The sequence below is a fragment of the Triticum dicoccoides genome, chromosome 3B (genome assembly GCF_002162155.2).
Source record: "Triticum dicoccoides isolate Atlit2015 ecotype Zavitan chromosome 3B, WEW_v2.0, whole genome shotgun sequence".
Lineage (NCBI taxonomy): Eukaryota > Viridiplantae > Streptophyta > Magnoliopsida > Poales > Poaceae > Triticum > Triticum dicoccoides.
This window is the reverse complement of record NC_041385.1, coordinates 752,645,571-752,657,396: the sequence shown is the minus strand read 5'-3', so window position 1 is coordinate 752,657,396 and position 11,826 is coordinate 752,645,571. Positions and strand designations below refer to the sequence as shown.

The window sequence follows — 11,826 nt, the reverse complement described above, 5'->3', positions numbered from 1 at the left end:
CTAGCTATTTAGATCTAGAAGATAGAAGATCGTGTACATCGCGCATGTGGGCGAGAGGTTGTTGCTATTGAAAGTAGAGTGTCGTGAAAGATTAGGCCGCAACAGCAAATTGGATCTCGCCGTCGAGGTTCAGTGCTTTCATCACCTTCCAATGCAATAATTCCTGGCCTCATTTTAGTGTTGTGTCACTATTATCAGTCATGTCTTTTTTCAATACTAGATCAAACATGCTTCCCTTCCCTTTTTAAAGTCAACTAATCTTTTTGTTGAGGGTCTCAAGTCAACTAATCAGGCAAACGAATCATCTTTTTAACTAATAAGGAAAATAAGAGAGAAGTGAGTGTAGTTGTCGGTGGCAGTCCACCTCATTCTTCTTCTGACAAGAAACAAGAGTGGATGGAGAAGTCGTCGTCGCCTTCACGTCTCACCACACGCACGACGGGTCTGACTCCCACGACCAACCAACGCAACGCAACGGGCCGGGCTAGCTAGATACTAGATTCGAGCTGGAGAGGTCCACACGCCCGCCGCACGCAAGTCGGCCCACTAAGGCCTTGTATAATGGGAGATGCTTAGAGAAATAAATTATGTTTTTTTAAACACCGGTGCTTATTTGTACAGAATAGACACTTAACTAAGCGTCTCTTTTGTAGAAATAGGCACCGGTGCTTCAGAAAAATCCGGTTTATTTTTTTAAGCATCTCTCTAAGCATCTCTCATTGTACAAGGCCTAAGTAGCACCTGATGACATTGTTTTCTTCCTTTTTGGATTTAGTACGAAAATGAGGATGTAGTTGAGCTTGTGTTCCTCGACTGCTCCGTCTCCGGCCAGCGGTGTTGCACTCTGGAATCGTACGTACGCAGAGTACAAATACAAGCAGCAAGCGCACACCGCCGCAGAACGTGGGTACATGTTCGTCACGTTTTGGCACGTACTAGTACGTACGTGCGCACCACTTTGGCATCGCCGTACACAGCGCCGCAGAGCATATATCCGTTTTACATGGTTCTGAAAAACCATCTACTCCATATGTACTCCATTGCATGAATCCTGTTACACTTGCTGTCCACGCGTTCGTCGACCAATCTCTATTTTTTTCTCATAAAAACGCACGTGATCTCTCTATCTCTGTAGGTCGACATGTCACCCTGCACGTGGGTCCCACCCGCCTTTGCAGGGACAGAGAGCAACGCACGGGCGTGTTCGGATCTCCTCTACCTTCTCAAAACTTCTCATAACCAGCTTCTCCTCCTCGCTTCTAACTCCACGCAGCGATCACAGAAACGTTCGGCTCCATCGACAACTTCTAGTAGCGTTGCAGCCCAGCTGGCAGGCAACAGGCCTGTCGGGCGCCCTTTTGGGCTGCTGGAGGCAGCCCAACTCAGTGAACAGGCAGCCCAACTCAGCGAACGAGGGTGAGAGGAGAGGAAAACGATTCAATAGAGCGATTCTTTTAGCTGTACGGATGTTCCCCTCTAGTTAGGGTTTCTCCCCTCTAGTTAGGGTTTCCTCTCCTCTCAGCGGCGACTCAGGCCCGCCGTAGAGACCTTCTTCTCCCCTGCTGTTCTACTCTATCGCCGGACTACCGAGGCCCTGGGCCTAGGGAGAGGGGCGAGATCGGGACAGCTAGGGATCCTACCGCCTGCGGAGAGAGACCACGGGCAAGAGATCTGATCGATGGTGGATGAAGCGGAGAGTTCGGGATCTTCCGAACTCGAGGCGATGATGGCAGAGTTGGGACTTCAGGAGGATGATCTGCAGGATGTGATCGTGGAAGAGGACGAGCTTCCGGAAGAGGCGACACGCTGGATGGCGATTGCTAGGGTTCATACTGATAAACCCTACAGTCAGTACTGGTTTTTTTAGAATATGCGGGTGGCATGGGATCTGGCCCAGGAGGTGAAGATCAAACCACTCGAGGAAAATCTCTATACAATGCAGTTTTCGTGTCTTGGAGATTGGGAACGGGTCATGGACGATGGACCATGGAATTTTAAGGGGAAGGCAGTCGTAATGTCGCCTTACGATGGTTTCACCAAGCCTTCTACCATAGAGCTCAATAAGGTTGAGATGTGGGTGCAAATACATGATTTTCCCCAAGGATATTTCTCCAAGATCAAAGCTTTATCATCGATAGTGGGGGAGTTCATCTATGCCGAACCAATGGCACAGGATTTTGAAGGAAATTTCGCCCGAGTGCGTGTTAACATTGCTGTCACAAAACCCCTGAAGAATGCTGTTTCCCTTGTGGTAAAGAAGAAGGGAGAGGTTCAGAGGGTGCTGTTCAGAGTAAAGTATGAAAGATTGCCTGACTGGTGCGCGGTGTATGGATATCTAGGCCATACTTTCAAGGAGTGCGGGGACGGGGTTCACCCTCCCAAGGCACTGGTGTTTAAGGATCTCAGAGCAACATGGTTCCGAGGACCGGGGAGGGGCCCTGGCGAAAACTCGGGGAACAGAGGAGGCCGAGGCAGGGGCCGTGGTGGCTGTGGCAGTGGAAGAGGAAGAGGTGGAATGTATCAGAACTCCAGCATGCCAATGAGCGAGGTTGACCCCGTGCTTAACTCGGAGGATACTGACATGACAGATGGTGAGAGGAACCGAAAGAGGGATGCTTTTGCAGTTGCTGATCACAAGACCCCGCCCAACCCTCCTTCTCATAACGGAAGTGGTGTCCTGCCGTTGCTTCTACCGGCGCCAGAAATACCACCTAGCCCCTTGGCGAAGCAGGAGCCAAAGAGGAATAAGTCAACAACCACAGCTACAGAGAAAGGACCTGCAAAGATCCTGGCCTCTAGCAAACAAATTGATGCGCGTTTGGCGGGCCCCATGGGGGGTCGCGCCAGGCGCAATGAGTCTACTATGCTGGAACTGTCGCGGGGCTGGCAAACCCGCGACAGTTCGTGAGCTTCGTGACCTCACGAGGCAACTTGCCCCCTCTATAGTTTGTATTGTTGAGACTCAAATAGAGGGCTCTAGGGTGGAGAATATGGTAGGCTCTTTAGGTTATGAAAAAAGTTTTGCAGTGAGTAGCTCTGGTAGAAGTGGAGGACTTGGAATATTTTGGAACGAGGAAATAAAGCTTGAAGTTATTGGTTACTCTGAGTATCACATTGATGTTGTTGTGGAGGAGTTAGCGCATACTCCGACGAGAATTACCTTTATATATGGGGAAGCGCAGGTGAGTGAACGGTATAAAACGTGGGACTTACTTCGAGGGATAACAGGAGCGAACAACCAGCCTTGGGTTGTCATGGGCGACTTCAATGAAGTTCTCTTACCAAGCGAGCATGATGGAGTTGGAAACAGAAGACAAGCCCAAATGGATTCATTCCGGGACGCACTCGACACGTGTGGTTTAACTGATATTTGGTTTAAGGGAAGGAATTGAACTTTTGAGAAAAAAGTAGCTGGCGGAACGTACACTTGGGTACGGTTGGACAGATGCGTGGCTAATGTGGCGTGGTGCATGGCTTTTCCCAACTCAATCACAGAGCACAAAGAAGGAGCGTCTTCTGATCACGTACCCATCTTCCTCGACATGGGGGGGATGCATGCATGCAGACGGGACCCACGAAGCTTCAAATATGAACTCTGCTGGGAACGGGACCCCGCCCTCACGGAAGTAGTGCAGGCTGCATGGGCGCGGGGCCCGACGGAATCTGTCACCGGCATGCGCGACAAGCTCCAGGCGCTGGCTACTGAGCTGGTGCAGTGGGACCGTCGGCATTTTGGGAACGTGCGCGCACAGATAAAACAATTGCAGAATCTGCTACAGGAGTTGCGCGGATCCCCAGGTAGATCCGGGCCGACAGCAGCTGAAACCAAGGTAACTGACCGTTTGGTTGAACTTTATCATCGTGAAGAGATTTTGTGGAGACAAAGGGCAAGAATTGAATGGCTGAAACATGATGACAAAAATACATATTTTTTTCATCTTCGGGCAAGCCGCCGTCACAGAAAAAATAAAATAAAGGCCCTCCAGAGGGCTGATGGCCAAGTAACAGAGGACTCGGAGGAGATGGATACAATGACAACCGATTTTTATAAAAACCTGTATACATCGGAAGGGGTTCAAGACATGGATCAAGTGCTTGAAACAGTGCCGAGGAAGGTGACGGATGAGATGAATGCTACGCTTAACGCCCCCTATGAGATCAAGGAAGTCAAAACTGCTCTCTTCCAAATGTTCCCTACTAAGGCACCTGGACCGGATGGATTTCCAGCCCATTTTTTCCAACGTCATTGGGAAACATGCGGAGAAAAGATCACCAAGATGGTTCTACGGATAATTGATGGAACAGAATCAGCTGAATGCATTAACGAGACCATCCTGGTCCTTATACCGAAGGTAAAGAACCCCACTCTCCTGTCTCAATTCTGTCCTATCAGCTTGTGCAACGTATTTTATAAGATTGCTTCAAAAGTTATATCAAACCGCCTAAAATTAGTTTTACCAGACATTATATCTGAGGAACAGTCTGCTTTTGTGCCTGGAAGGATGATAACTGACAATATCATTATTGCATACGAGTGTTTGCACTTCATGAAGAGGAACAAGGCAAAGAAACACCAATCCTGTGCTTTGAAGCTAGATATGATGAAAGCCTATGATAGGGTTGAATGGCCATATCTCAAGGCAATTATGCTTAAACTGGACTTCTCGGAGAGATGGGTAAATATTGTTATGAATTTGGTAACAACAGTTAATTTCTCAGTGTTATTCAATGGAAAGAGGCTTGAAGGTTTTAAGCCAACCCGTGGTATAAGACAAGGGGATCCGATTTCACCTTACTTGTTCTTGCTAGCAGCAGAGGGCCTGTCGTGCCTGCTAAAATCCAGAAGACAATCATCCAACATGGAGGGATTACAGGTGTCACCATCGGCACCTAGGGTTAATCACCTCTTATTCGCTGATGACAGCCTGCTGTTTCTCAAGGCAAATAGTGAGGGAGCTGAGGAGGTAAACCAAGTCTTGGACACCTATTGCGGAGCCTCTGGACAGAGAGTCAATCATGCTAAATCAACCATTTACTTCATGAAGGGAGTGCCAGATAGTGCTAGGGATGATATCAAGCTGGCCCTAAACGTACCCAATGAAACCTTGAATGAAAAGTATCTTGGGATGCCCTCTGACATCGGGAACAACAAGAATGGAGCGTTCAAATACCTGAAAGATCGATTATGGAGTAAAGTTCAGGGATGGATTGAGAGCTCTATGTCGGCGGCAGGGAAGGAAGTACTAGTTAAATCAGTAGCCCAAGCCGTTCTGGTGTATTCCATGTCTTGTTTCAAGTTGCCAAGGGGGTTGTGTGAGCATCTTAATAAATTGATACGAAAATTTTGGTGGGGCTCCAAGAATGGAAAAAGGAAACCTCATTGGGTTTCTTGGAAGGAGATGACCCAGCCAAAAGGAATGGGGGGCTTGGGTTTTAAAGATTTTGAGCTCTTCAACATGGCAATGCTAGCCAAGTAGGCATGGCGCCTTGTTCAACAACCAGACAGCCTTTGCGCACGATTGCTTCAGAGTATATATTACCCGGGGGGTCAGTTTTTGAACTCCGAATTGGGTTCTCATCCTAGCCAGGTATGGAGGGCAATAATAGAAGGAAAGGATGTGCTGAAACAAGGACTGATACGGCGTATAGGCAATGGTCAATCAACCAGAATTTGGGAGGATAATTGGATCCCGAGGGAGGAGATGATGAGGCCGTATGGACATCTTCAACCTAATCCACCGGTCTATGTGTCCGAGCTAATAGATCAAACCTCAGCTTCGTGGGACAAACATCGGGTGCATGCTACGTTCCTGCCCATGGATGCAAGATGTATACTCGGTATCCCTATGTGCACAAAAAATATTCAAGACTTTTGGAGCTGGAGTCACGAGAGATCCGGTTCTTTCTCGGTTAAAAGTGCATATCGCATGCTTGTAAGTACCAGGGCAAGAAGGGAAGCTTGGCTGGAAACAAGAGCGGGATCATCTAGTACGTCGCAGGAAGAGGGGGCGTGGAAAACACTATGGAAAGTGCAAGTGCCAGCGAAAATCCGTATGTTCCTCTAGAGACTGTCAAAACATTCCATTCCCACGAATGATGTTCGTGAGCATCGACATATGACCAACTCCAGCTCATGTGGTATGTGTGGCCAGCCGGACTCATGGAGACATTCGCTGTTGCAATGCACTATGTCAAGGTGTATATGGGCTCTGGTAGATGAGGACCTCGCACAGTAGCTAGCAGGTGTGACGGAACCAAGCACGAAGCAGTGGTTGTTCACTCTTATGGAACTGTTATCACATGATCAGTTCGTTAAACTCACCGTTACACTATGGGCAATCTGGTCATCGCGGCGCAAAGCTATTCACGAAGGAATATTTCAGAGCTCACAAAGCACTCACGCATTCATCGGAAGGTTTATACAAGAGCTTGAACTGGTTCGAGAGCCAGTGCCGACTACATCAAGGCGAGAAGCGGGTGCAACCCAACAAAACCAACGACCAAAAGCTCCTCCTTTGGGGGTAGCCAAAATACATGTCGATGTTGCATGCCGTAAGGGCACAGGAGGAGTCGCAGCGACGGTCTGCAGAGATGCTAACGGAGTATTCTTGGGGAGCTCAGCTCTTGGAATAGCAGGTGTCGATGACCCGGCAATTCTGGAGACGATAGCGTGTAGGGAAGCACTAGCCCTAGCCCAAGACCTAAACATCCGGGATGTGCTAGTGGCCTCGGATGCGAAGGGCGTCGTGAATGTTATCAACAATTCGGGCCAGGGGCCGAATGGAGCAATTATAGCAGAAATAAATAGTTTATCTTCTTTACTTAGCTTTACTTTTACCTTTGAATCTCGTGCCGTCAATGTAGAGGCACATAGTTTAGCCAAGCATGCTTTCTCATTGGGACCGGGGCGCCATCTGTGGCTAGTCCAATCCCATGATCAGCGTTGTATCCCACACCTTGTGGAATTTTCTGAATAAAGCTTGGTTTAATCGCTAAAAAAAATAGAGCGATTCTTTTCTGTACGTGGAGGAGCTCAACTGAAACGTTTTCTTAGGCGGTGGCATACTGGTTGTAATACGGGTGAACTCCAGATTCTTGTTTCGGTGGAGCTGGGCGGAAGCTGCTCCAGATTTTTGCACTACCAGCGACCACAGCTTCCCGAAGCCAGCTTCTTGGTGCTATTTTGTTCGGCTGGACTCCGCTCCACGAATTTGTGAAGCGTGGAGTGGGAGGAGATCAGAACACACCCTCAACTCGTAGCTGAAGCCGAAGATAACCTGAAGCATCACGACCATTGTTTTTGCCTCCGAGGCCCTCCGCCTTGCTTTAAATCACAGGCTGCTACTAGTACGTATTGTTATTTCCCCCCTGAACAACGTCTTTTCTTCTACCTTGCACCAGTAAACCGCGTCGAAGCTAATAGTTCACACGCCAAACATATCACAAACCCTCGAGCACCAGCCACATTGGTTTCCATGGGTCGGTGTGCTGCCTCAAGGTTTCTTTCGGTGTTTACTACCAAAGCAAGCCTTTTCACCTCCGGTTTGTGCTTCCGTCCCTCACCTTTGGGCGGTAGCTTTGGTGATAATCGCAAGAGAATGCACATCCTAGTGTTGCTTGTGCTGGTTTTGATACCATGCCTTTAGGATTTTATGTCTGACGTGGCGTCGCGATGTACGGCAGTGAAAGCGACAACACAATAACGGAGTGCGACGATTTTGTTCCTTCTCTCGTTATGGATCAAGTAGCTAGCGATGACAACGACACTATGCTCTATTGGAAAGAACGATGAAGAAGAGGACCGTTCAATCGACCGTGACTGTGGCGAGAACATAACCCTATCAATTTTTATCGTTTTGGCTATGACGATGAAAATTACGGAACATACACCAACATTTTAGAGATCTTAGTACATTTTTTTTCGGCAATGCTGGGGAAATCATGGGTTAGCAAAAGCTTTGGGCCAAATCCAAACATACCATCCATCGCTTATACTATCATCAGTCGTCTGAACGATTGACTCTTGTCAAGAAACGAAAAAACAAAAGGAACAGGACCAAAATGGGAAAAGCTAATGTTCGAAGGGGTAGCTCGAAAAACACCCATCGAAAAGTCCATGGCTCTCTGCTCTCCCTGCTCCTCCTAGTATTCTCTTCTCTTCTCCTCCCTCCAAATTTTCCAATTTCTTTAGCACATCGGAGAGGTGGATAGGATAGGGTAGGAGGATCTTACCAACACACCACCTGCGTCAGTTAATCAGTTTGTTTGTTGCTTCTGCCTGCCTGATTGATTGATTTGGTTGGACAAGAGCAAGACGACACCACCTCACCTCTGCCTCTGCGGAACTGCTGCAACCCGATCGAAGCTCCTCCTCTGCCTTCCCCAAAGCCGGAAGCTGAAGCAAATCCAAGCAGCGCCGATCATCCAACTCATCCTTGGACATCAACTAATTCAGATTCAGGAGTGTGTGCATCCCCCAATTAATTAATCCCGGGAGATTGAAACCTTTATCACCAGCAGTAGTAGTACATATCTCCCTTCCTTATTCTTAGGCAGTGTATAACTAGTATTTATGACTTTCCTCTTTTGTTCTATTTTACTCCCTCCGTCCCAAAATTCTTGTCTTAGATTCGTCTAGATATGGATGTATCTAATACTAAAATGTGACTTGATACATCCGCATTTAGACAAATCTAAGATAAGAATTTTGGGACGGAGGGAGTATTTATTACTGTACTTCTGTCGATTGTGTTCTTGGATGGGTGCTAGTAAAAGATTGCAGCGAATTGATATTCTTTATGCGTTTCGTTTCCCGCGTGCCAAATCCTCCCCCTACTCCTCCTCCTTGGCCAGTTACTAAACATTTTCCCTCAGAAATCTCGCCGTCGCCGGCTCTTTCCTTCCTTCCTTTCGTCCTCCGGCCACCAGAGAGATCGCAAACCGCCAAGTTTCCCTGCCGGCCAAGATTTGATTTGATTGAGTAGTAACCGCCGCTGCTGCTCGTATGCATCCCCAGTTAATTCCGAATTGAATTTTAGGTAGATGTTTCGGTCGATCGATCAATCCACGGTCTGAAGAATCTCTGTTTTTCTTGAGCTCAGGGGCATGCCGGGAGGAAGGGGAGGAGGAGGTGGAGCGGCGGTGCAGGTGGACGGCAAGGACGGGCACGCGGCGCCGGCGAGGGCGGCGCCCAGGAGCTTCCCGGCGAAGCTCCTCAGGCCGGTGCTGCTCTCCGCGGTGCTCGCCACCGGCTTCCTCGCCGCGACCCTGCTCATGTTCTTCGGCGGCGCCTCCTCCTACTACCGCCTCCCGAGGCTCGCCGTGCCGGACGCCCTGCTCCCCGCGCCACCGGCGTGCGACCACCAGAAGCAGGGGGAGGAGGACCGGCATGGCGGGGCGGCGGGGCGGTGGTGGGGGCGGCCGCCGGCCAGGAGCGCGTGGCACAACATGAGCGACGAGGAGCTGCTCTGGGCGGCGTCGTTCGAGCCGCGCGCGCAGCGCCGGCCGCACCGGCGCGCGACCCCCAAGGTGGCCTTCTTGTTCCTCACCCGCGGCCCGCTGCCGCTGGCGCCGCTCTGGGAGCGCTTCTTCAACAGCACCGGCGCCAAGGCAGGGAGCTCTTCTCCGTGTACGTGCACACCACGCCGGGCTACCGCCTCGACTTCCCGCCGTCCTCGCCGTTCCACCACCGGCAGGTGCCCAGCAAGGTACGCACGCCACGGCACCTCCCTTTCCGGCAGTTTCGATCAAGTTTCGCTTCTTTCGCCGTCGGTCGTTTGGATGGTTCTTCCGGCCGCCGTCCGATCAGCATCGGGCGGCCTGGATCCCGAGATGCGCGTGCGACGTGGCCTCTCTGGTTTCGACGACGACACCTAGGCAAATGACAAGTGCCGGCGAGTGTGACACGATCGATCACGAGTGGAGAAAGAGACGCTGAAAGTGATGACCATCATGGCATCAAAAAGTCTTCTCTTATATCAATCAAAGATGCCATGGCCAATAATCTTCTTCCTTCACCAAAAAAATATCCTCTTCACTTGACTCTCTACAACGTGTGTTCTGAATTTGGATTCTGGTAGAATAAAGCTAGCATTTTACCAATTGGCTTTCTACAATGTGCATTCCAATTTTCTTATTTCGAAACGCAAAAAAAAGTAATTCACTTTTGGTGCATTGTTGCAGCCGACGCGGTGGGGCTACGTGAATGTCGTGGACGCGGAGCGACGGCTGCTGGCGAACGCGCTCCTCGACCTCACCAACGAGCGCTTCGTGCTCGTCTCCAAGTCCTGCATCCCGCTCTACCCGCTCCCGGTGGTGCATGCCTACCTGACCCGCTCTCGGCACAGCTTCGTCGGCGCCTTCGACGACCCGAGCCCGCACGGCCGGGGCCGGTACCGCGCCGGGCTGGCCCCGGATGTGACTCTCTCCCAGTGGCGCAAGGGCGCACAGTGGTTCGAGATGGACCGGCGCCTCGCCGTGTTTGTGATTGCCGATGACCGGTACTACCCGCGGTTTCGGACCGAGTGCCGAGCGCCGTGCTACGTGGACGAGCACTACCTCCCGACCGTGCTCTCCATCGAGGCTCCGGAGCGCATCGCCAACCGGAGCATCACCTTGGTCGACTGGTCTCGCGGCGGCGCGCACCCGGCCACCTTCGGCGCCGCCGACGTGACTGAGGACTTCCTGGGGATGCTTGTGGGGAAGAAGGGGAATGCTGAGAGGTGCATGTACAACGGGCAGCCGGTCGAGGTGTGCTTCCTCTTTGCAAGGAAGTTCGCCCCCGCCGCGATGCCACAGCTGCTCCACCTTTCCTCGAAGATCCTTGGGTACTAGCTATGCCTTTTACTAAATTGATTTTGCTCTGCTTATGTATAGCTCATACTCACTGGAGGGGAATAGAGGAATACAATTCTTTTTTTTTCATGTGTTACAAGGACAAAAGGATGAATGATCGAGTGGGTAGTTGTTTCTTAACGCCTTAGGTCCCCTTTGGTTCAAAGGAATTTTATAGGATTTATGGAGGATTGAAATCCTTAGGATTTTTTTCTATGTTGGTCATGTGCATCATAGGATTCAATACTGTAGGAATTTTTCTTATGGAAATATTTTGTACTACATTTCATAGGAAATCTAACATCCACTTGAACTTCTTTTTACAATTCCTTTGTTTTTACTGTGGCATCAAACACTCATTGCTAATCTTATAGGATTCAAGTGGGCATTGCCACTCTAACCCTATACTTTTCCTACTCCTACGTTTTCAAAATTCTACGAATCAAAGAGGCCCTTAGAGTTTTCTTTTTGAATCAATGCCTTAGAGCACATATCTATATCTATACATCTATACATACTATTGAAGGGAATGAGTATTCTTGGTCCGTCACATATATTTGCTGAAAAGTCCCTATACTTTTTAAGAATTAAACCGCGATCTAGAAAAACAGATCATTCCCGAAATTTGTCTGTACACGGGTGTGCTACATGCTCAGCTTCCTCACATGAGCCAAACTGGGTCTCCTTTGCTATTTTTTTGTCAACGGCAAGCAGCGAAAAATATGTATACTTGTGAAAGATTCTAACTCCAGACCTCAACTTTAACCCGATAGTACCAACCAACTCACCTAGCCTATGATTTGTGCCAAAAACAAGGTCATTTCCTAATTTAATAGTCTCACCTCGCTGTTTTGTGCCAAATTTCACCCATTTTTATATCTCCATGAATTGCCTAGAAAATAAGCAAGCCGCCCCAAAAAGAAAGTCTGTAAATTGCGTCTTTGCCTGCTCGAAGAGAGACCAAATAAAGGAAGGGGCATTATGCTAATTTAA

The 11,826-nt window shown here is 49.3% G+C and overlaps 1 pseudogene; it reads left to right on the top strand.

Moving 5' to 3' along the window:
• Nucleotides 1-8,142: 8,142 nt before the first annotated feature.
• LOC119278272 lies at nt 8,143-11,056 on the top strand (annotated as a pseudogene).
• The last annotated feature ends 770 nt before the right edge of the window (nt 11,057-11,826 follow it).